Below are 26,059 nucleotides of genomic sequence, written 5' to 3'. Positions count from 1 at the left end.
TGCTATAAACAACGTTCCTCAGAAGAAGAAGCTGCTATGAAGTTGTTGTGAAGATGGTGCTGAGTTCTAGGCGTACGCAACCCCCAGTCGATTGCCTGTGAAGTTTGGAGCCTCCGTTTCCGTAATTAAGCTGTATATCTCTGATGGTTTCGTAAGTCTTTGTATCTTTTTACGTAATACTGTTGCTGTTATTCACTTATGATGTCACTATATGTATGAAACTTGATCCTGGCATACATATAGGTAGCATTCGGTTTTACCTTTAAAACCGGGTGTGACAGGTTTCAAACAACTCCTATACGTAAATGCACAAACATGAAGTAGAAGGCATGTGCAAGTTTAGGAATTTGGGGGTTCATGCTCCGGGGCTTGCCTTCAAGCGAGGAGGAAGGGAACTGGTCTTCTACTGGGGCGACTTCGGCTTCTGGGAGCGGTAGCTCGACTACAGCTCCATCTTCAGGCGTCGGGTACAGCTTGTAGACGCCGTCAGCGAGGTGCAACTCTACACGAATGCAATGCAGGAGTTAGTGTTTTACACGGTTAATTCAACAGCAACACTTGCAAGTTTTAGCTCAGAAACTTGTAGCAAAAGCTACGGAAAAAGTGTGGGGGTTCAAGCTTCGGTGGATAGAGAACAATGCCAAGGGTCGGATTGGAAGAAACTTATGATCTGACCCTTAGACTAGAGGAATAGCTGTGCTGGGGTCCTCAGACTTAGCGCAGAGAAGTCCCTGATTTTTTTACACATATACCCTCGGGTCAAGGAAAAAGGTACAGCCGAGTCCTCGGGCGAGGCGGAAAAGGGTCAGCGAAACAGACAGGGTCGGGCGAGACGGAAAAGGGGTCGGGCGAACAGATAGGGTCGGGCGAACAGATAGGGTCGGGCGAGATGGAAAAGGGGTCGGGCGAACAGATAGGGTCGGGCGAGACGGAAAAAGGGGTCGGACGAACAAATAGGGTCGGCAGCTTACCTTCAGTTTATAGGTGAAGCTTTGGGATCGGGAAGGAGTAGACTTGGGCGGAAGGTCTGAAGCACTAAGGCTTAGGTGGCGGCGATGTCTGGCGGTGCTCCGGCGGCGGCGGAGCTTCTCAACAGGGAAGCTCTAGCACAGCACGGAGGAGCAGGCGGCTGGGTGGATGTGGGCGGAGCGGGTCTGAGCGGGGAGGGGAGTTCCTCAAGAACTCAGGTGGGAGTGCTCAAGCACAAAGCAGGAGAACAAGGCGGCGAGGCAACAAAGACGAAGGGAAGCTCCGGTAGGACTCGAGCATTTGCTTTTATAGCTGCGCGGGAGAGAGAGGGTTGGAGCAGCACGAAGACCGGGAAGAAAAGAGATGGAGTGCGCTGCCATGGCGGCCATTGAGCAGAGATGGGCGGCGGAACAGGACTTCGGGGATGACACCTTCGGCCATTGGGCACTGGAGACAGGGCGGCGCAGGCGCGGTTTTGCCGGTGATTGTGGTTTGGCGGAGGCGGGCATCGTCGTGCGGCGGATTTGATGGGTGTGACAGGGGAAACGGCGCTATAAGCGAGGTTGCACAGGCGAAGTGACAGGCGGGCTGCGGCTGCGCGAGCGAGCGTGAAGCAGCGGTTTGTCGGGCACAATTTTGGCAAGGCGGAAAAGATCTGCCGCGGACGAAGATGGGGTTGGCGATGGAGGAATCGTCGCGTAGCGCAGTCCGGGGCGACGCGACTGTGGAGAGGCGGCGGAAAAGCCGGAAGGCATCGGGCCTTGCAACCGGGGGTCCGGCGAGGTGATGATGGGCACGAGCCGCGAGGTGGTCTGATGCAGCAGGCGGCAAAGCTCAGTCACAGCAGCGACGGAGCACCAAGGTGCGGCTAGCGAGGCACGAGCGAGACGGGGCGTTGCAGAAAGGGTTGCAGATGGGCTTCCGTTGCGATTGGGGAAAAAGGTGCGGGAATCCATCTGGTCGCGGCCGGTGACGGGGCGAAGCGGCGGGCGTCGGGGAAGTTGAGCCACGCGGCGGAGAAGCTCTGGAGTGGTGCAGGCCGCTCGAGTGCGTCTGCCTTGGGAGATCCGGGGAAAAAGATTGCGGGTCCACCCGTCAGTCCACCGGTCATTCACGGTTTCTCCTGGACTTAAGACTGAAGGGACACTGCCTCAGGGAGGGAGGTCAGGGTCTCAGGGGTCGGGACTTAGGAATGGAGGTTGAGCACTTAAGCTCGGGGGAGCTGAGATAGAGGGATCAGGGACTCGAATTAAGATTAACTTGAAGGATTTGGGGTCGGTCGTCACAGCCTACCCCCCTTAAAAAGAATCTCGTCTCGAGATTCGGGTGTAAGGGTAACCAGTGGGGGTGTGCAGTCCTTACCTCCTTGGCTGGAAAGAAAACTTTGGAAGTGCTTGTTCAGATACTCTTCTGTCTCCCATGTTGCTTCATCCTCTGTGTGGTTGTTCCATAGTATCTTGTACATTTTCACCACTTGGCGTCGGGTGTGCCTCTCCTTATGGTCAAGAACTTTGGCCGGGTACTCAGCATAGGTCAGGTCAGGTTCAATGTGAAGTTGCCCTGGTTCTAAGATCTCGGTTGGGACTTGGACACATTTCTTCAGCTAGGAGACATGGAAAACATTATGTATGGTCGAAAGCTATTCTGGGAGTTGGATCCGGTAAGCAACGGGTCCACAAATTTCCACAATCTCATAAGGGCCAATGTACCGGGGAGCCAATTTTCCTTTTACTCCAAACCGTTGCACTCCTTTGGTCGGGGAGACTCGAAGATACACATGGTCACCAATATCAAACTGCAGGGGCCTTCTTCTCCTATCGGAGTAACTCTTTTGTCGACATTGGGCGGCCTTGAGATTGGCTTGAATTATCTTTACTTGCTCTTCGGCTTCTACTACTAGATCAGGACCATAGGTTTGTCTTTCTCCAGCTTGTGACCAATTCAAAGGTGTCCGACATCTCCGGCCATATAAGGCTTCAAACGGTGCCATCTTCAAGCTAGTCTGGTAGCTATTGTTATAGGAGAACTCTGCCAACGGTAAGCACTTATCCCAATTTTTGTCATAATGGATGACGCAAGCTCTTAACATGTCTTCAAGGATTTGGTTTACCCTTTCGGTCTGACCATCGGTTTGAGGATGATAGGTCGAGCTACAAATGAGCTTAGTGCCAAGTGATGCTTGTAGCTGTTCCCAAAAACGCGCTACAAACTGAACTCCTCGATCAGAGATGATCGTCCTAGGCACACCGTGCAGGGAAACAATACGATCAAGATACAACTCCGCATACTTCTTAGCCATGTAGGTGGTGTGGACAGAAAGGAAGTGGGCAGACTTGGTCAGACGATCCACAATTACCCAAATGGAATCATGTCGCTGCGATGTAAGGGGTAGTCCAACAATGAAGTCCATGCTGATGTCCTCCCATTTCATAGAGGGAATAGGTAGGGGCTGCAGGGTACCTGCTACCTTTAAATGGCTAGCTTTGACACGTTGGCAGGTGTCACATTCTGAAACATACCGCGCAATCTCTGGCTTCATTCCACTCCACCAGAAGATTTGATGGAGATCATGATACATCTTATTGCTGTCAGGATGGGTTGAGAACTTGGAGAGATGAGCTTCATCTAGGATTTGCTTTCTCAGGTTGAGGTCAGATGGTACAACCAGTCGGTTTCCATAGTACACTCTCCCATTCTCATCCTGTCGGAATTGTTATACCCTTCATCTTTCAATGAAATCTTCCTTTTGATCCGCCTTACTTCCTCATCCTCTAACTGTGCTGACCCAATTTGGTCTTCCAGGACAGACTCAAAGGATATGTGGCCGAGGGTTCCCTGGGAAACAATTTCCAAACTGAGCTTTCCCATCTCCTGGCGACAAGGTCCCTGTGAAGTTGGTTGCCATCAAACAATGGCAATGAGTCTTGCGACTAAGTGCATCGGCCACCACGTTGGCCTTGCCGGGGTGATAGTGCACTTCCAAATCATAATCTTTAATCAACTCCAACCATCTTCTCTGTCGCATGTTAAGGTCGGCCTAAGTGAAGATTTACTTGAGGCTCTTGTGGTCGGTGTAGATTAACAGTGGGTGCCCATCAGATAGTGCCTCTATATCTTTAAGGCATGAATCACTGCTGCCAGCTCAAGATCATGGGTCGGGTAGTTCAGCTCATGAGGTCGTAACGCCCGTGAGGCATAGGCAATGACTCGGTGGTCTTGCATGAGAACACACCCAAGTCCAATGCCAGAGGCGTCACAAAATATGTCAAACGGCTTTGAAGGGTCAGGTTGAGCCAAAACTGGGGCTGTGGTCAGCAAGTTTTTCAAAGTACTGAAGGCTTCTTCACACTTGTTGCTCCACACAAATTTGACTTCTTTCTTCAGCAGCTCAGTCATCGGCTTTGCTATCTTGGAGAAATCCGGAATGAAGTGCCGATAGTAGCCTGCTAGTCCGAGGAAACTTCGGATCTGGTGAACTGAGGTGGGCGGCTTCCAGTCCATGACTTCCTGTACCTTGCTGGGGTCAACTGCTATGCCATCCCGAGAAATGGTGTGTCCCAAAAACTTGACACTCTTTAACCAAAATTCACACTTGGAAGGTTTGGCATAGAGCTGATGATCTCTCAACCATTGGAGAACCACATGAAGATGTTCGGCATGTTCTTCACTCTTGGAGTACACCAGAATATCATCAATGAACACCACCACGAACTTGTCCAGTTCGGGCATGAACACCGAATTCATGAGGTACATGAAATAGGTGGGCGTATTGGTGAGTCCAAAAGACATGACCAGGTACTCGTAGAGTCCATATCTTGTGGAGAAGGCAGTTTTGGGAATGTCGCATGGTCGGATCTTGATTTGGTGATAACCGGAACGAAGATCGATCTTGGAGAACACTCTTGCTCCAGCTAATTGATCAAACAAGACGTCGATGCGGGGAAGTGGATATTTGTTCTTGACAGTCACCGCGTTGAGGGGTCGGTAGTCCACACACATGCGTAGACTTTCATCCTTCTTCTTTACAAACAAGGTTGGGCAACCCCAGGGTGAAGTACTAGGTCGGATGAAACCTTTCTCCAACAGATCATGCAACTGGGTTTTTAACTCGGCCAGCTCAGCAGGTGGCATCTGATAGGGTCTCTTGGATATCGGAGCGATGCCAGGCTGCAGTTCAATGGCGAACTCGATAGCTCTATTTGGCGGCATGCCGGGCAAGTCATCTGGAAACACATCCGGCTACTCACAGACGACAGGAAGGCTTTTTATCCGGCTTCTGATATAGGGTACGCACAAGGAATTGCGTACTTAGGTGGGGTCAAGGGTAGGGTAGAACTACCATGAAAGGGTGAGTTGATGTGGAGAGCTCTGGCAGCTGCATCTAGAACCACTTGGTGTCTGGTCATCCAATCCATCCCAAGGATGATATCTATTCCTTTCAGGTCAAGGATGATGAGATTTTCCTTAAAAAGAGTTTGGCCAAGCTGGATAGGTACAAGGGTAACTATCTGGTCTGAGGCTATCTTCCTTCCCAGAGTGGAGATCACATATGATCCTTTAGTGTGATCGACACTCAGCTCACATCTTTCTCTAGTCTTACTCCCGATGAAGCTATGGGAGGCTCCCGAATCAAACAAAACAACAACAGTTTGATTTAGGATAAGGAAGGTACCCATCATCACTAGCGCACCTTCGGGGAGCTCGGTCAAGCTGGTGTAGTTGAGCCGTCCTTGGCGAACTTGCACCTTGGGCCTTCTTCCTCTGTTCGCCATGGGGTTCTGGCCAGGCTGTTGATTCTTGTTCCTGGGGCAATCCTTAGCAAAATGCCCTTCATTCCCGCAGGTGAAACAACGGTTGCTATTCACAGGGCGCGGCATCGGTAAGGTCGGCCGGGGTGCCTGTGGTTGGAAACCAGGAAAACGAGGTGCCGCTGGTGGGGGTCGGGCAACCCATCTTCTCGACTACTGGGGTCGGCTGGGCGCCTGTGGAGGAACCATCCTAAACCTTCGAGCGGGCGGGCTCGAAAATGCCATGGAGGCCTTTCTCTTCTGGTCGGCTTTGAGAGCCTGCATGCAGTCCTCTTGGGAGATGGCCAGATTCACCAACTCGTTGTAGGTATCCACCTTAATGGGGTTCAACCTCTCCTTAAGCTCCAGATTTAATCCTCTGCGGAACATGTCCCTTTTCTTCTCGTCGGTGTCCGCGTGATAGCCGGCATAACGGCACAGGTCGTTGAAGGCTTGTGCGTAGTGTAGGATATCACGGCTTCCTTGGGTAAGGGCCAAGAACTCGTTGAGTTTGCGATCTAGAAGACCTTCTGGAATGTGATGCCCTCTGAAAGCGGTCTTGAACTCGTTCCAGCTGACAGAATGGTCGGTCGGCAACATAGCATGGTAGTGATCCCACCAAAGCTGGGCGGAACCACGCAGCTGTTGAGCCGCAAATCGGGCGTTGTTATGGTCGGGGCACGGGGCGGTGAGGAGCTTGAACTTGGATTCGATCGTACGAACCCATGCATCTGCATCGAGCGGGTCTTCCGTCTTGTGGAAGGTCGGGGGCTGCATGCTCAAGAAGTCCTCATAACGAGCAACTTGAGGTTGTTGGTGGGCTCTCCCTCCATGGGGCTGCTGTTGTTGTCCTTGTACAATGTGCCTTAGCAGCTCCGTCTGAGCCGCTAGGATGGCTTCCAGCGAAGGTGGGGGCGGGGGCGGAGGAAGATCCTGCCTCGGCTCGCTGCCGCTGGGCACAGAGCCAGATCGGGTGCGATGCGCCATCTACAAGAGTCAACGTCCCATTAATTCCATAACCTCGGAAGTATTCCAATTATGTGGGAACGCATATGTTAATTCCTCAATGCAGCTCTTGCCGATAAGGCGACACAACCACAACTCTTATTAAGGAGATATACACTTCCTCTTGCTATCTTAGTTAGCAATAAACTTAGTTCTGCACACGACCTCGGGCGAACCATAACCATATCCCGGGAGTTCCACTATATCCGACCTTAGGCCAAGGGGTCGGGCCAAGCGAAACAGTGCAACAAGGGGGTCGGGTGAAGCGAACCGCACAAGAAGGGGTCGGGCGAGGCGAAGAACTGCCTCGAGGGGTCGGGCGCGTCCGACCTCGTGACCCAGGGTCGGCCAACTTTGGACAGACCCACAGAAAATGGTGTGTGGTCACAGCACAAACTCACACAACCTGACATCCACGGCGTGTCGCAAAGGATCAAAAGTCAAGCTAAGATCTGATTTCACTGAGGTCATTACATTGCTGGTCTTAAAACACAGGAGGAATACTCAACTCAAGGCTAACCTATTACATCACTATCCAAAACTTAGGTTGCCGAGGAGTACAACAAAAGATGAGATTCCTACAGCTCTCAACCTATGAGGGAACACTGTGAGTCGGCGAAGGGGCGTCGCCATCCTCAATGTCCATGCTGGACGCTCCCATGACTTCCTCGGGATCTTCTTGCTCGTCCAATTGCATCTGAAGGGAATGCATGGCGTCGAGCTCGGCGTGGTGCTCATCCAAATGAGCATTAGCAACTGCTAGCTCCATCTCGACCTCCATCTTTTCTTCGGAAAGCTCGATCATGCCATCCACCAGGTCCGTTACTTCTCCCTCAAGTTCGGAGATTCGGTCTTGCATGTCGTGGATCTGTATGCCTCTCTGGATGAGTTGATAGGTTTGTCCCACCAAGTCTCTCTTAGCGGCGTTGAAGTGCCCTTGGGTGTCTATGGCTATCCAAGCCAAGACAGCCATTGCTCGGCCTTGAAGCTCGATCAGCCGATATAAGGCTGACATGCATCTGGTGGTGGTAGAGATGGTGACCAGCAAGTGGGAGGTGGCCAACACCTCTATGTTGTTGATGCGATCAAGCCAAGCCGGGTCCATTCGGTCCCTGGCAGGAAATAAACCGATTGGGTCCAAGGTGACCTCAAGCGGATGCAGTCGGCAGAACTGGGTGAGGATCTGCAGAGCGGCTAACTCCCATGTATCCTCCAAAGCGTGCCCACAAGTCGAGACTCTGAGCTGGGGCCACTCGGGCCGCACAGGGGGTGGAGGTACCACCGCCTGCACGTTGCACCTCTGTACTCCATGCTCCTGGTACATCCGTCCCACGTACAAAGGCGGGGACTGATACCCGAACCACCTTAAGGTGTCCCACAGAATAGCAGGAAAACCTTCAAAGTGTAAGCACGTCGAGTGGGAGAAGCCATAGGCGCCGTACAACACGTATCCGGGGGTGGCCATCTGGAACCAAGAACCGAAACATCATGAGATAGAAACTCTACGAAGAAAGGGCCGGATAGAAAAGTACTCGGATTTGACCGAGCACAAGCTGGAAAGAAGCTAGAAATCCTTGAAACCGAAGGAGAGCTTTTCCAAGGCAAGGTTGCTTTAGAGAGGTGGGTTCACAGATTTTAGTTGATGATACAAGCACGGCCTACTTCATCTCTTAACCAAAACAACTGCCAAAACTTTGGTCTTACGCGGTCAGTGCCGGTGGCGAGGCAACCAGTACGTCTCTCCCTATAATATCTAGTCGGGTTCTAGTAGCGTCTCCTAAGCGAACACGGTTAGTGTACCTGCAGAAAACACAACCACATGAACCTTTCGTGCCAGCACCCACGAAAGCGTCCCCAAGCATTACCGTTCACTATAGAAATGGCACCCATGCGTTTTAAGGCTGCATGGACAGCACAACAACCATAGAAATAGATCCCCTTTGAATGGAACCGTATAACCCTTCGCATACTCGTGATGCGGAACTCGGCACACGTATGATAGACGTGGGCGAACAACCGTGATGATAGGCTCATTGGAATCGAACCGTACCACCCTTTGTATGAATTAGCATACGGAACCTGCGCACGTATGATAGACGTGGGCGAAACAACCGCGATGATAGGGTCCTTTGAATAGAACTTCCTATCAACCCTCGCATACTCGTGATGCGGAACTCGGCACACATATGATACACGTGGCGAGGTGCTGGAGGTTAGCAAAATAACCAATAAGTATTAGCCGCCTAAAATAACCCCAAAATCCCCTAGGGCCTCTCGTACTAAGGTCATCCTTAACGATTGTATGAGATTTTTCAATATTTTTCTTGCAACTTTTATTCAGAAGAAAGGGTTTAGGACCTATTGTGTTCTCTGTCTTGCTAAACCGGCTCTGATACCAGCTGTGGCGGAACCACCTCGGATTAACTCAACTAAAGCACGGTTAAGTCGCTTAAGATGCGATACTCATGCCTTAATCGAGCTAACTTGAGGTGCCGTCGGATTTCATCCGATTTAACCACTTGACAGGACCGAGTTTAGCAAACTCACACGAAGGCGAGCGGTTCCAGAAAATACAACAGGTCCAATAGAAGATTACAAGTTGTTACATACTTGGTTGAAAATCAGAGTTAACTAGTTTTGAAGAAACAACAGAAGGTAAAAACAAGCGGAAGCTACTCGTCAGGGTCGGACGTCCCTGGTGAGGCCAGCCAGGACATCAGAGATCCCACTCCCCGCCGTCCGAGGAGGGATCCCACTCGACCGTCCAACCCAGAGGGAGTTGGGGCGGCCAAGTGCCAACGGGAGCGGACTCAGGAGCTGCGACTTCACCTGAAAAGAAAGCCACAAACAAGGCTGAGCTACTAAGCTCAACAAGACTTAACCGACCGGGAGTAAAACTACTCCACCACTTCTAGACATGCGAGGCTCTTTGGCTGAGGGGTTTTATTTGCCAAAAGCACTAAGTAGATCCTTATTTTCAAAGTTTTAGCTCAGATTCTAGGTTCATTAACCGGTCTAAGTTGGGAACTTACTCTAAGCAACAAAGATCCAACCAAAAGGGTATATAGACATCACCAAGACCATGTCATCATCAGATTCCTTTATTACTCAGTGTAGCATAGCGATCAAGGAGTCTCAAACTGTGAGAGGCAGACGAATCGATTCGAGTTCTTTAACCATGCATGGTGAACCTAACCTCACGACATCCGCGCACCACCGAGGGTCGCTTCCTGTGTCGGCCTTCCCCATCGATTCCCTAACCCGTGTCGGGCCCATTTCCTTTGGTGCAAGGTTCCACAGACCCAGCCTCTGCCGTTCTGCGACCACACTTGCCACCACGTGCGGCCGCAGGGGAACTCCGTTCCAAGGACAATGGGGCGACCGCTCACGTCTAGGTTCAATCAGGTACTAGGCTTCCCCATCCCATACTGATTATGAGGTTAGTACTTTCAAACACTTGATCACAAACACCACCATTGTCGGGCCTTAATAGATTCCATAGACAGACGGGGCGATCAGCCGACCACCAAAAGTTAACCAGAATCCTGCCCCGTCCATCGTCCTTATAGTTGTAACAGAAGGAGAACAACCAACTTCTATAACTCGCGAGTGACAGGAGATCACTCGACTTTTACCGATTCCTATTTAAGCATAGCAACTACTCGGTCCAACAAACTAGTGTTCAGATCAAGGGAACTACGCCATGCATCTAAGGTTTCAAACAACTTCTATACGTAAATGCACAAACATGAAGAAGAAGGCATGTGCAAGTTTAGGAATTTGGGGGTTCATGCTCCGGGGCTTGCCTTCAAGCGAGGAGGAAGGGAACTGGTCTTCTGCTGGGGCGGCTTCGGCTTCTGGGAGCGGTAGCTTGAGTACAGCTCTGTCTTCAGGTGTCGAGTACAGCTCGTAGACGCCGTCAGCGAGGTGCAACTCTACACGAATGCAATGCAGGAGTTAGTGTTTTAGACGGTTAATTCAACAGCAACACTTGCAAGTTTTAGCCTAGAAACTTGTAGCAAAAGCTACGGAAAAAGTGTGGGGGTTCAAGCTTCGGTGGATAAAGAACAAGGCCAAGGGTTGGATTGGAAGAAACTTATGATATAACCCTTAGACTAGAGGAATAGTTGTGCTAGGGTCCTCAGACTTAGCGCAGAGAAGTCCCCGATTCTTTTACACATATACCCTCGGGTCAAGGAAAAAGGTACAGCCGATTCCTCGGGCGAGGCGGAAAAGGGTCAGCGAAACAGACAGGGTCGGGCGAGACGGAAAAGGGGTCGGATGAACAGATAGGGTCGGGCGAGACGGAAAAGGGGTCGGGCGAACAGATAGGGTCGGGCGAGACGGAAAAAGGGGTCGGGCGAACAAATAGGGTCGGCAGCTTACCTTCGGTTTATAGGTGAAGCTTTGGGATCGGGAAGGAGTAGACTTTGGCGGAAGGTCTGAAACACTAAGGCTTGGGTGGCGGCGATGTCCGGCGGTGCTCCGGCAGCGGCGGAGCTTCTCAACAGGGAAGCTCTAGCACAGCACGGAGGAGCAGGCGGCTGGGTGGATGTGGGCGGAGTGGGTCTGAGCGGGGAGGGGAGTTCCTCAAGAACTCAGGTGGGAGTGCTCAAGCACAAAGCAGGAGAACAAGGCGGCGAGGCAACAAAGACGAAGGGAAGCTCCGGTAGGACTCGGGCATTTCCTTTTATAGCTGCGCGGGAGAGAGAGAGGGTTGGAGCAGCACGAAGACCGGGAAGAAAAGAGATGGAGTGCGCTGCCATGGCGGCGATTGAGCAGAGATGGGCGGCGGAACAGGACTTCGGGGATGACACCTTCGGCCATTGGGCACTGGACACAGGGCGGCGCAGGCGCAGTTTTGCCGGTGGTTGTGGTTTAGCGGAGGCGGGCGTCGTCGTGCGGCGGATTTGATGGGTGTGATAGGGGAAACGGCGCTATAAGCAAGGTTGCACAGGCGAATTGACAGGCGAGCTGCGGCTGCGCGGGCGACTGCGAAGCAGCGGTTTGCCGGGCACAGTTTTGGCAAGGCGGAAAAGATCTGCCGTGGCCAAAGTCGGGGTTGGCGACGGAGGAATTATCGCGTAGCGCAGTTCGGGGCGGCGCGACTGTGGAGAGGCGGCGGAAAAGCCGGAAGGCATCGGGCCTTGCAGCCGGGGGTCCGGCGAGGTGATGATGGGCGCGAGCCACAAGGTTGTCTGATGCAACAGGCGGCAAAGCTCAGTCACAGCGGCGACGGAGCACCAAGGCGCGGCTGGCGAGGCACGAGCGAGACGGGGCGCTGCAGAAAGGGTTGCAGAGGGTCTTCCGCTGCGATTGGGGAAAAAGGCGCGGGAATCCATCTGGTCGCGGCCGGCGACGGGGCGAAGCGGCGGGCGTCGGGGAAGTTGAGCCACGCGGCAGAGAAGCTCTGGAGTGGTGCAGGCCGCTCGAGTGCGTCTGCCTCGGGAGATCCGGAAAAAAAAATTCGGGTCCACCCGTTAGTCCACCGGTCAGTCACGGTTTCTCCTGGACTTAAGACTGAAGGGACACTGCCTCGGGGAGGGAGGTCAGGGTCTCAGGGGTTGGGACCTAGGAACGGAGGTTGAGCACTTAAGCTCGGGGGAGCTGAGATAGGGGGATCAGGGACTCGGATTAAGATTAACTTGAAGGATTTGGGGTCGGTCGTCACACTGCAGATGAGCGGGATCGCATGAGTAGAGTGCCATATGCCTCGGCTATTGGATCTATCATGTATGCAATGATAAGTACTCGCCCAGATGTTTCATATGCGCTAAGTATGACAAGCAGACACCAGTCTGATCCAGGTGAGAGTCACTGGACAGCGGTGAAAAACATTCTTAAGTACTTGAGAAGGACTAAAGATATGTTCCTCGTCTATGCAGGTGAGGAGGAGCTCGTTGTAACAGGTTACACCGATGCTAGTTTCCAAACCGACAGAGATGATTCAAAGTCACAATCAGGATTTGTGTTCACGCTAAATGGTGGTGCTGTTAGTTGGAAGAGTTCCAAGCAGGAGACGGTGGCCGATTCTACGACAGAAGCCGAGTACATCGCGGCTTTGGAAGCCGCGAAGGAGGGTGTTTGGATAAGAAATTTCATCATTGAGCTTGGTGTGTTCCCGAATGCGTCCAGCCCATTGAATCTCTATTGTGATAACAATGGGGCAATTGTGCAAGCAAAGGAGCCAAGGAACCACCAGAAGAACAAACACGTAATGCGGCAATTTCATCTCATTCGAGACTTCATTAACCGGGGTGAGATCAAGATATGCAAAATACACATGGATCTGAACATTTCTGATCCGTTGACAAAACCACTCCCGCAGGCTAAGCATGATGCGCATGTAAGGGCTATGGGTATTAGGTACCTTCTAGATTGACTCTAGTGCAAGTGGGAGACTGTTGGAGGTATGCCCTAGAGGCAATCATAGAGATGATGATATTCCATTTGTATCTATGATTTATATTGTGTTCCTTGAATATCCATCAAAGGCTACTTGAATTGATTTGCAATTATGTGAATTGTGTGTGAAACTCTTTACTTGTATGGTTATTCTAAAGTTGTCCCTAGTCGGAGTTCATGTGAGGACACACATGAATATTAGACTAGCACATGTATTAGTTGATGACTATATTTCACAAGTCATGGACATGGAGATGTTGAACAAATAATGTGGGCACATGTGGAGACATGTGCTAGGACTGACCCAACATGAGAAGTAGTTCTCTCTTTAAACAACATATACGCTTTATCCTTAGACCTGAGATTGTCGCATGTATTCAAGATGTGGATCGACCTACTTAGGGGCTATCAAACGCTACGCCGTAACATGGTAGTTATAAAGGTAGCTTTCGGGTTTGTCAAGAAGCATGCTATGAGACATGGTCAATCAAGATGGGATTTTCCCCTCTCTGATTGAGAGTGATATCTCTGGGCCCCTCGAGTGATCGGATCCGAAAATGCATGACCATGCTACGTACGGTTAAGAGTTAACCTACAAAGGGATTCCGAATCACAGGATCAGAAAGAGCGGTCGGCTTCAAGCTAGACCAAATATCGTGAGGCAAAGGGAATAGCATGTATATTATGTTGTGATGGTTCGTCTGATATGATCTTCGTGTGCGTATAGGAGTTGGCATGTCTTGCTAGAGGCCGCTACCGACTATTGGGCCGAGTAGGAGTACTCGGGCCATGTCTATACGTATCCGAACCCATAGGGTCACACACTTAAGGGGCTGGAAGCCCAACTCGGATGTGATCCGAGTTGGATTAGGTTTAGAAGTACTAATGGGTCTCGGACCCAGAGGCTCGTTAGGAACCTCTATAAATAGAGGGGTGGGGGCGCCCTAGGGTTTACACCTTTTTGGCGAAACACATCTACCGCGCCTCCCACGCCCTCGCCTGTTGCAACTCGCGGATCTAGCAATCCAGCTTGCAACGCTTCCTCCCTGCACGTGTGGATACCTTGGAGGTGTTGCGCCTGCAGCACTTGGACGAGACGCCGACGAGCCACGACGAGCCGCCAACGAGCCACGACGAGCCAACGACGAGCCGCGACACGAGGGAGATCTTGCTACACGTGGACGAGCTGCTGAGGAGCTGCTGGACGTCGACGTGATCGACTACGTACGACTACGCTGATTCACTTCGCTGCACCGACGCGAATCTACATCTTCCGCACCAGTAGTGCGTCAAGTGGTAATCCCGTGATCCTTATACGGCAGTTTTCCTGGTTTACGCGGTAGAAATTTTTGATTTGCGCTACTGTAGCCTACCTCGTATCCCAACAAGACGGCGTTGAGCTCAAAAGAAGATTTAATTCATCTTTTCTATTTTGAATTTGAGTTTAGGAACGCCGTACTATAAAGAGGGATGCGGATGGATTGCTTAAGGATGCAAAGGTGTTTCAATGAGATGCTAACCAAAACTTTGAGACACAAAGCACTCACGGACACAACCCTTAACCTCAAATTTCCGGGCCCCGTCGGAAGTTTCGATACTGTGATGAAAGTTCCAATAGGCGTCGAAAGTTTGCAAAAAGTCCCGACAGGGACTCTCTATCTACCTAGTTGATCCCTGTTGGAAGTTCCAACACTGTGTCGAAAGTTCCGACAGATGTCAGGAGTTTCTGGAAACTCCCGATGGGAGTTCTCTGTCCAGCTGGGGTGTCCCTGTCGGAAGTTTCGACAGGTACATTACCAGCACAGTAACGGCTAGTTTTTGGGGGCTAGGTATAAATACCTCTCTACCCCCTCCTTCATTTGCTGCTGACCTAACTCAAGACAAACACCCCCAAGCATTGATTCCTCACTTCCTCACTCCCCTTTGAGCCAAATCCTTGAGTCCTTAAGCTAGGGTTTGAGTAAGAGTGAGATTGAGAAGGTGTGTGACTTGAGGGTTGAGTTGAAGTCCTATAAGTTCATCTCAAGAAGCATCTCAAGCATCTCCGGCTTCGATTCGTGTTCTTTACTCTTGAAGCTTGCTTCTAGATAGCTAGGCGCCACCCGTTGAGCGCCCTCTTTGTGTGGTGCACCCGGGAGCGTTTGTATTACCCAATCCTTTATGGATTCAATAGTAAGTGACTCAAATTTCCTTTGTGGTTGATTGAGAGAGGTAAAGGGTTAGTAAGGACCCGGCTCTTTGTGCGCTCCTCAACGGAGACGTAGCTCCCTTAGTGAGAGTGAACTCCGGTAACAAATCTTTATCTCGCTTGTTGTTGAATTCTTTTCTATCTTGTGCCCTAGAAGCTTGTTCGTATCCAATCTTCTTATTTGTGTAGTTCCTAGCTCGCTCATCACCTGGAGTAGCCTCTACACGTTATTGACAATACTTTGATTCAAATAGAATTCGCAGAATCAGCTTTCATTTTGAATTTCGCTCTGCTCCTTCTAACCTGTCGGAAGTTGCGGCACAGTACCGGAAGTTCCAGCACTGCGTCGGAAGTTCAGACAGTTCTAATGCCGCTGCGAATTTTTCAGAAAAAATTTGAAGTGTGCCTATTCACCCACCCCCCCTCTAGGCATCACAAGACCCTTTCAATTGCCTTTGCACGTAGGACCTCCTGTGTTCTCCTGTAACCCCCTTCCTTATCCATCCCAATTTGCTGTGTTGGTTCGGACGAAACAAGTTGTCACTCCTCTATGACTTCGGGCTCTAAAACAGCCTTCTTCTTTCTTTGTGGTGGCATCGTGGGCTCCTTGGTGGCTTAACAACACAGTGGGTGCCAAATGTTGGTCAGAACTTTGTCCAGAGCACAACACTATGCAGAGTAGAATCGAAACGTGCAATCCTCTTGACCTTGGTCCGAACGATAAATTTCAGGTGGCTAACGTATCAATAGTTTTACATGCCATTTACAAGGGGGCAAGGCTATCCTTTTATAGTGCCTAAGACAACTTTTTACATGACCCATTTACCTATTCTTAACCACTACATTCCTAGAATATGCCTTACAAATTGGTCACAAAAGTGTCACGTTTTCTTCGCTACCCGACAGTCCTGTGATTTGCGCTCTCACATGGTTCAACAAATCACGCTACCATGTCGTTCACGTCGTTGGGCGGGCTGGCTTCGCATCCGAAGTTTGACATGGCTTCGGATGCTTCGAAGGATACGGCCGCCTCCGGGGTCCTTCTAGGTTCTCATGGCTTCGACACAAAGAGCTCGCCTCTAGCTTCGGGTGCTTCTTCACCTTTTCTTGGTTTCACCTGTCGGTAGCTCATCCTCGGGTGCTCCCATCTCGTCATCCTGCATAGACATGACTCATTTGGAATGGCGAAGCCATTTTTGTTAGTGAATGAGATAGGGGTTACGAAACGGCAGAACATCCTTCCTTAGGTTTCACCCGAAGCTTGCATGCTTTAGGACCTACCCGAGGTTAGAGGTTTTGACCCGAAAGTGAAACAGGTTGCCTCGAGGTTGAACGTTATTTTGAGCGATCCCAACAACGTGCTCCTCCTCAACAAGATGAAGAAGGAGATTGTTCTGTGGGATCCCCTCCCAGGCGACCACATCGTGGTCGCCGTTCCGCTAGAGTTGGATAACGAAGAGAGGACCATCTGGAACGGCGCGGTGCTCTGCGCTGCTGCCGGCGACCCCAGCCACGTGCACGGCGGTTTCAGCTGCTGCCCCTTCAAGGTGGCCCTGGTAGGCGTTACGAGCAATCACACACAAAGTGTTTGCCTGCATTTACTCGTCGGAAACAGGCAATTGGAGCGAGTTTGTCTCAGCAGCTGTGCCCTTCAAGGTTTACTGTGTTACTGATCCTGGCACCCTTGTCGGCAATGCAGTGTATTGGATGCCTAGAGGACTAGGAGGGTATGGCATTCTTGAGTTTAATTTGTAAACGCATAGTCTAGATCTTATCGAGTGGCCTTCCGGCGCAACTGATTCAAGGGGTGGCAGTTGTCACATCTTGCTGACAGAAGACGGCAGTCTTGGCCTTGCCATTCTACCGTGCGATAGCCTCCAGATCTGGGAGAGGAAGGTCCGCTCGGAATGTGTTGCCCAATGGGTGCTGCAGAAGACTTATAATCTGTGCAAGGTTCATGGGATGGGTCCTGGGCCGGTGTCGATACTAGGGTATGCTGAGGATACTAATGTGATGTTGCTATGGTCGGTTTTTGGTGTCTACATGCTCCAAATTGACTTCCTGCAGTCCAAAAAACTCTGGAAACTAATATCCTATACCGACATCATCCATACACAAGTATCTATGGTACAGGTAATTCCTTGTTTACATTTCCTTAGAACAAAAACAATCCAACTGGTTACAGTACTTGGTTGCTGCAATACCTCTACCATGCTACTGAAAATATTGGTTAACAACTTAAACCTAGTTGTCATTGTAATTTATCATTGAACCATAGTTATCTTCAGAGATACTGTTTTAACTAACCAGTTCTATGCACTTCCGTAAACCATGAGGAACATGAATAGTGGAAATTTTATTTGATGAGTATAGTAGAAAAGTTTATTGCTTTCTAAATATACACACTGTAGTATTCATGTATATGTTGGTATATTCTATATCTTTTCCAGCATTTAGCTGTGTAATAGATTAATAGGTGTAAACTGGCATTAAACATAATAAAAGTTTAGAATTTGAATCAATCTCGCTATTAGTAGCAAGTCTCAAAGTTAGTAGTATATATCATTCTTTATGAAATAAATAGCAACTATTTTATATTTTGTCAAGGACTGCAAGTTATGAGATAAGGAAAAGATTTCAAAACATTAACTTTGGTTTTTTACATTATTTAACTTATGTTAAATGAAACTGAGCAATTAAACTTAATTTAGCTTTTGACTTTTAGAGAAGGTTTTTGAAACTTCTACACCAGTTTTTATCAAGTAACCACCTTTCGCAGATATGCTCTGACTGTTAGTCTTAGATATGCAAATCTAAATTTTACTATTATCTTACATGTTATGATTCTCATTGAATCAGTACAATGTGCCTCTGTTATCTGCTTTTTACATAACCTTTGATATTATGGAGAGCTTCGAACATCCTTCTGTTGCCCATATGACCCTTAGCATGTGTCAGGAAACAGCGCAGCTTCTAGGGTGTTTGAACAGGATTTCAGCAGTTCTTGGGGCACCTCGTTTTCGATCTCTTTGATGTTTGGAATTTTTTGTGCAATTGTTGTCAAAGTAGTAGACTAGTAGGGTCATATGGCCCGCTTACCACTTGGGCTATTAATTGGTTGATGAAATTACTTTCATATCATACCCTTTTCAGTGTTATGTGACAATTTAAACTTCAAATCATATCATTAGTTTCTTTTTCAGATAGGTGGATTTTGTTCCTTTGTTGTTATTAGTATTCCTTCTGTCCCAAATTGTAGTTCGTTTTGGCATTTGTAGGTTTATACCTTTTGCTATTCATCTAGATATACACTATGTCTACATACATAGTAAAACTATGAATCTAAAAGTTATCAAAACGACCTATAATGGGACATATGGAGTATTTTTCATTCATCTATGTGATTGCCTTCAGAGGTAGCAAGTCATGATGCACATATTGGCAAATTTAAAGGCAAAAAAAGAACCATGCCTTTTTGTTTTCCATCTCTTGCTGCATACATAAAAGTCAGATGTGAACCACCTGGAATATCAATTCAGTATATTGACTGGTGATTTAAAAAGTTTACCGGTAGCTCTAATGTTACATTCTTTCATTCAATACTATTTTCTTCAGCATAGTAACTACATTTGGCTGCCATGCTATATATTGAACATAAATACATGCTAACATTTTGCAACTTGTGGTCAATACTACCCCTTATGTTCTTCTACAAATGGCATTCCTTGTCATCAGATATTTGAATTTTGACCACTGATATATGTAGTACCATTTAGATTGGCCATATGAAATCTACATGAAAAAAACTGTCACTGCTGCACATGAAAAGAAAAAGTGAGATAACTTTGTGACTGTAAAACTAGGTTGACTGATAGAACTGTTGACTTGCAGGTATCCAGGGTTAGCTGGTCGCCATTGTGTAGAGATGGTTCACTGGTGTATCTGGCGGCGGTGCGGCCTATGATATATACAGTCCATGTGGAAATTGGCCCTTTGCTGGCACACTCTTAAGTGAAGTGAATTTGTAGGAATTAAGGTAGTGTTTGGTTGGCTCAAATGTAACGTAATATGATTACTGAAGGTAACGAATCTCATTACATATGTTTGGTTGCGGTGGTTTGTAATCAATTGACACTGTAATTGAATTCCTTACCTAAATAATATATATACAAGCTTGTTACCCCTCCTCCCCCACCGTAATCAGATATAGCACCCACACAGTAATCTAATTACGTTACCAGAGTGCAACCAAACAAAGAGGGCAATCACCTATTCCACCTTTAAATACACTGTCATCTGATTCCCTTTACGTTTATATTACCTTAGCACGAACCAAACTCTATCTAACTGTTTGGTTTACAAACTCCCGGTGATCTTTGGTGTCCTCCACACTCCACAGCAGACGTTGGCATTTGATGCTGTTAATTTATGTTACATTTAGTGGTTAAGTTGCTTGTGTCTTCCTAGAACATTGAAGCGAAGCTCCATGTAAGTTAGATGACGAGTTAGTGCTCTTGACAATTCTGTTGGTCCTGTCTCCGTGAATTTGTTATAAGGGTGTATTCTTCTTTTGACTGTTTTCTGTTGGGACCTGTTCAACTTTAATCCGCTGGGGTCAGGTTCGATCTTCCAAGTTGTGTCGTTTCCATGCTAGGCGCTCTGCCAACACCAGTGGACATTCACCTCTTCTTGAAGGGCATACTGTAAGCATTATCCACTCAAAATATTGAGTGTGTGAGCTCAAAAGATTTCAATCAAGTTTGCTTGGTATTTTGATCCTTCTAGAATTTTAATTTTGTTGATAAATTTGTAAAAGTGTGCTTATGAAACCAGATGTTTCTACTCGCTATATTTCTGTGTCCATCTTCCCGTGATACTTAAACTTTTGCTGCGCGCTGAAATTGTTGTTATATTGTTTTCACTATTAATTTCACATATGCCTACTAGTGGTAAATACTGAGAGGACTCGACTTTGGAGACAATGTAATGTTCGATTCGTAATGCTGAAATTGAGTTTTGTTTTTGCCACTACCAAGTTGCGTTGTCCCACATTTGCTGCTTGATGTGGTGTGGACCCACATGTAAGTGAGAGAGCTCACGATCACCAGCTTGATATTAGAATTGTTGACGCCGCATGTGCTGGCGTTGGCACGTGTTGCTCCATTTTTGTATCTGGTGGCTTGGTGGCCTATGATACGTTTCCAGTCTAACAAAAATTGAAAGTCGAGGGACTTAATTGATTAATTTTAAAAATAAAGGATGAGATTGAGCCTTCCATAAAAGTTGAATGACCAATTTGGTTATCCTGCCATGATTTTACATACAAGAGTTTGGTATATGTACATGGTAGGTATACCGTATACATGTGCATCATTCTTACAATTGAAAAAAAGGTGATGCTTAGCTGCTAGACCGACAGTGACTCTCGGACAGTGAGACTTAAAGGAAAAACTTTATACTAATTTTCATTTTCTTCAAAAATATGTACTACTGTAATATTCCTAAAAATTAGAAATATTAAATTGAGTGAAATTTGAAAACTTTTTATTTGAATTGTATGCTCATTTAAAAATGGAAGTCAAATTCTAAGAAATTCCCTAATAAATAATCTCAAATCAATTTTAAACTTGTGTGCTAGTTTGCTTTGGCTCTTTTTTATTTTATTTGGCTTTCAAATCTGAGTGTGTTTGAATTTTAAATCCAATTCAAAATTTAAACTAAATATAAATAAAAATAAAACAAAAAACTAACCTAACACCTAACCCACTAGGTTGGCAACCAAACCGGCCTGGCCCGCACCGCTGTCTCACCTACCTAGCCCACCTGTCAGCTTTTCCTACCACCTCCTGTCGGCCCTCTCTCCCTCACTCTCACCCGCGTCTGCACCCGCCGCCTGCCTCACTGGCACCCACGCCTTGCGCCCTTCCCCGCTCCGCGACAACGCGGGGAGCGTCCACGCGTGCCTCCCTGCAACCCTAGCCGCCCGCGCGCACCCGTGACCCCTCTAGAAGCCTCCGCATTTGGGAAATCCCCACCGTGCCTCTGTAGACCGCCAGCCGTGCCCCAAACCCTGGCCTTCGGGCCATTGGATGACCGCCACGCCACCCTTGGGCATGGACGTCAAGGATGGACGGCCACGCGCGCTCGCACCTCGCGCCGTTGCCCTAGCTGCCTCACCGCCTATAAAAGAGAGGTCGTACCCTCAACCTCCTCATCCATCCTGGTTCCCCCCAAGCCGCTGTCGCTAGTTGTGAGGAGGGGAGGAAGGAAGAGAAGAGGGGAGGAGAAGAGAAGAGAATGGGAAGAAGGGAGGAAGAGGAGGAGGCCATCCCGGAGCAGCCGTGCGTCGCAGGGAGGAGGAGGCCGTCCCGGAGCCGTCGCCACCGCACGGGAAGGGGAGGAAGCTGGAGTCGCCTCCACCGCCGTACTGCAAGTCCACCCCGCTCCGGCGTCCCTCTTCTACTCCGCTTCCCAGTGATCTCCATCACTGCCCTCGCCTTGTCCTATTCCTACCGCCAAGCCACCTAACCTGCCTGACCGGCCATCGAGCCGCTGCCGCCACCGCCTCGAGCCTCGCCTCTGTGCCGCTGGCCTTCGTGCCCTGCCTCTCATGCAGGTGCCGCCGCCGCTGTCTGAGCCGATGTTCCCTCACCGCGGCCCTGGAATCCCAGGACACCGCGCACGTTGGCCGGCCATGCCGCGGGCCAGGAGCTCCCCTGCACCGCGTGCCCTCACCGCCTTGCCGCCGTATCGCAGCCGTGTGGCCAAGGTTACGCCTTGGCCACAGGCTGAGCCTTTGGCCGACCACAGCATGCCGCAGCCCTACACCGCACCGTGCTGCACCCTGCCTTGTCGCACCGCACCACGATGTCATGGGCGCAATCACCGCCTGCCTGCACCGCTACGTCGCGCCACCGCCGCAGCCAATTGCGCGCGTGCCACACGCGCGGCTCCACGCATGTGGCACACAGGATCCGACCAGCACACCGGATCCCGGCTGACCCCGAATGGCCACGTGGGCACCACGTGGCGCTGATGTGTCCAGGGCTGGGCCCACTAACTGAATAATAGGGCCCGCTGATGTGGCGGATCCACCTCGGATTACCTTGATTAAAGCACGGTTAAGTCGCCTGACACGCGACACTCATGCCTTAGTCAAGTTAACTCGATGTGCTGTCGGATTTCCTCCGATTTAACCACTTAACAGGACTGAGTTTAGCAAACTCGCATGAAGGCGAGCGGTTTCAGAGAATACAACAGATCCACTGAGTTAAACAAGTTTGACCATTTAGTTCAACATCAAAACGAAAATCAGAGTTGTACAAGATTCAAAAGCAGCGGGAAGGTAAATTAGCGAAAGCTAGCGCCGAGGTCGGATGTCCCTGATGAGGCCGATCAGGACATCAGTGATCCCTCTCCTCACCGTCCGAGGAAGGATCCCACTCAACCATCCAACCCGGAGGGAGCTGGGGCGGCCAAGTGCCAACGGAAGCAAACTCAGGAGCTGCGACTTCACCTGAAAAGAAAGTCACAAACAAGGCTGAGCTGCTAAGCTCAACAAGACTTAACCGACCGGTGGTAAAACTACTCCACCACGTCTATACATGCAAGGCTCTTTGGCTGAGGGGTTTGTTTGCCAAAAGCGACTGGGTTAGATCCTTGCTTTCAAGTTTTAGCTTAGTTTCTAAATTCATTAACTAGTCTACGTTGGCATCTTACTCTAAGCAAACATAGATCCAACTTTATGTATATAAGCTCATCATCAAGACATGTCATCATCACACTCCTTCATTACTTAGTGTAGCATAGCGATCAAGCAGTCTCAAACTGTGAGAGGCAGACGAATCGATTCGAGTTTCTTAACCATGCATGGCGAACCTAATCTCATGACATCCGCGCACCACAAGGGTCGCTTCCTGTGTCGGCCGTCCCCATCAATTCCCAGGCACGTGTCAGGTCCAACTTCCCTTGGCATGCAATGCTCCACAGTCCCGGCCTCTACCGTACTGTGACCGCACTTGCACCCACATGATGCACCATGGGAACCTCGTTCCAGGGACAGCAGGAGTATAAGCCACGCCCTAGTTCAATCAGGTACTAGGCTTCCCCATCCCATACTAGGTATGAGATTAGTACTTTCCAACACTTGATCACGAACACCACCACTGTCGGGCCTTAACAGATTCCATAGACAGACGAGGCGATCAACCGACCACCAAAGAGTTTTTAACCAAAACCCTGCCCCGTCCATCGTCCTTATGGTTGTAACAGAAGGAGAACAACCAACTCCTATAGCTCGCGAGTGACAGGAAATCACTCGACTTTTACCGCTTCCTATTTAAGCATAGCAACTACTCGGCCCAACAACTAGGGTTCAAACAAAGGAACTATGTCGTGCATCTAAGGTTGCAAACAACTCCTATACGTAAATGCACAAACATGTGAAAGAAGGCATGCGCAAGTTTGGAAAAAACTTTGGGGTTCATGCTCCAGGGTTTGCCTTCAAGCGGAGGGGAGGGAAGCGGGTCTTCAGCTGGTGCGACTTCGGCTTCTGGAACTGGTAGCTCAGCTACAGCTCCGTCTTCTGGCACCGGGTGTAGTTCGTAGACGCCGTCAGCAAGACGAAACTCTACACGAATGCAATGCAGGAGTTAGTATTTAGACGGTTATTTCAACAGCAACACTTGGCAAGTCTTAGCCCAGAAACTGGTAGCAAAGCTACAGAAAGAGTGTGGGGTTTCAGGCTTCGTTGGAGAGAACAAGACCAAGGGTCGGATTGGAAGAAACTTATGATCTGACCCTTAAACCTTAAGGGAGAACTATGTCTTGGGATCCTCAGATCTATTACAGAGAAGTCCTCGAAATCTTACACAGATACCCTCGGGTCAAGGAAAAAGATACAGCCGAGTCCTCGGGCGAGGCAGATAAGGGTTGGCTAACAGACAGGGTCGGGCGAGACGGAAAAAGGGGTCGGGCGAACAGCTAGGGTTGGGCGAACCGGTGAGGGGTCGGCAGCTTACCTTCGGTTTATAGGTGAAGCTTTGGGGTCGGGAAGGAGTAGACTTGGGCGGAAGGTCTTAAGCACTAAGGCTTTGGTGGCGGCGATGTCCGACGGTGCTCCGACGGCGGCGGAGCTTCTTGTGATCAGCAAGGAAGCTCTAGCACAGCGCGGAGGAGCAGGCGGCTGGGTGGATTGGGAAGGGCGGGTGTTGAGCGGAGATGAGAGTTCCTCAAGAACTTAGGTGGCGGCGCTCGAGCACAAAATAGAGGAACAAGGCGGCGAGGCAACGATGGCGAAGGGAACCCCAGTAGGGCTCTGCATTCCCTTTTATAGCTACACGGAAGAGAGAGAGAGAGCCGGAGTAGCACGAAGACCGGAAGAAAAGGATGGAGTGCGCTGCCATGGCGGCGATTGAGCGGCGATGGGCAGCGGAACAAGACTTCGGAGATAGCATCCTTGGCTATTGGGCACGGGAGACAAGGCGGCGCAGGCGCGGTTTTGCCGGTGGTTGAGGTTTAGCGGAGGCGGGCGTCGTCGTGCGGTGGATCTGATGGGTGTGACATGGAGAACGGCGCTACACGCGAGGTTGCAACCGGTGAAAAGACAGGCGGCTGCGGCTGCGCGGGCGAGCGCGACTGTGTAGAGGCGGCGGAAAAGCCGGAAGGCATCGAGCCTTGCAGCTGGGGATCCGGTGAGATGATGATGGCGTGAGCCGCGAGGCAGTTTGGATGCAGCAGGCGGCAAAGCTCTGCCACAGCGGCGTCGGAGCACCAAGGCGCGGCCAGCGAGGGCGCGAGCGAGACGAGGCGCTACAAAAAGGGTTGCAGAGGGGCTTCCGCTGCGATTGGGGAGGAGGGCGCGAGAATCCATCCTGTCGCGGCCGGCGACTGGGCGGAGCGGCGGGCGTTGGAGAAGTTGAGCCACGCGGCGGGGGAGCTCTAAAGCGGTGCAGGCCGCTCGAGTGCGTCTGCCTCGGGAGATCCGGGAAAAAGATTGCGGGTCCACCAGTCAGTCTCGGTCTTGCCTCTGTTCAAGATGGAAAGGGACACTATTGTTGAGACTTAGAAGGAATTGGCGGGGTGAGTTGGAGTCTTCAGGGGTCGGGAACAGGAACTGGAGTGGAGCACTCCTGCTCGGGAAAAACTGAGACAGAGGAATTTTGGGGCTCGGATTAAGATTAACTCGAAAGATTTAACCAGGGTCGTTACAGCCGACTGACCAGTGGGGCCTAGTTGACCGCTGACCGATCAACATTGACCAAGTCAACGCTAACAGTTGATCAGGTCAACGCTGACGTCAACTGACATGTGGCACCCTCCCGTGCTACCATGTGGCGCGATAAGAAGCTGACATGTGTCACCCTAATTAATGAATTTCCGAAATTAATTAAATAATTAAATAAATCCTTTAAATTTTAAATACTCATAACTAATTCTTTTGAACTCGGAAAAATATGAAACTAGTTGCATTAAATTTATAAAATCGAGCCCATGCTGTTTGTAGCTAGTTTGGAGTTGTTTGGATCTTCAAAATTTAGGTTTCTTAGAGTTTTTGCTTAGATGTATTGCCGATAAATTTATATTGCGCTATATCTCGTTGTGTTCAGACACGAGCTATGACCCGGAGGACTCTCAAGACCCCAACTACAATGAGGAGGACCCCAACAACAATGGACATGGTGTCATGTCACTCCCAATCATATAG

At 49.6% G+C, this 26,059-nt stretch overlaps 1 pseudogene; it reads left to right on the top strand.

Annotated features, from left to right (window-relative positions):
* The first annotated feature begins 16,304 nt into the window (after positions 1-16,304).
* LOC140223218 (uncharacterized) lies at positions 16,305-26,059 on the top strand (annotated as a pseudogene).

The sequence above is a fragment of the Setaria viridis genome, chromosome 6 (genome assembly GCF_005286985.2).
Source record: "Setaria viridis chromosome 6, Setaria_viridis_v4.0, whole genome shotgun sequence".
Classification (NCBI taxonomy): domain Eukaryota; kingdom Viridiplantae; phylum Streptophyta; class Magnoliopsida; order Poales; family Poaceae; genus Setaria; species Setaria viridis.
Note: the sequence above shows the minus strand (reverse complement) of the source record. Positions and strands in the feature narration are given on the sequence as shown.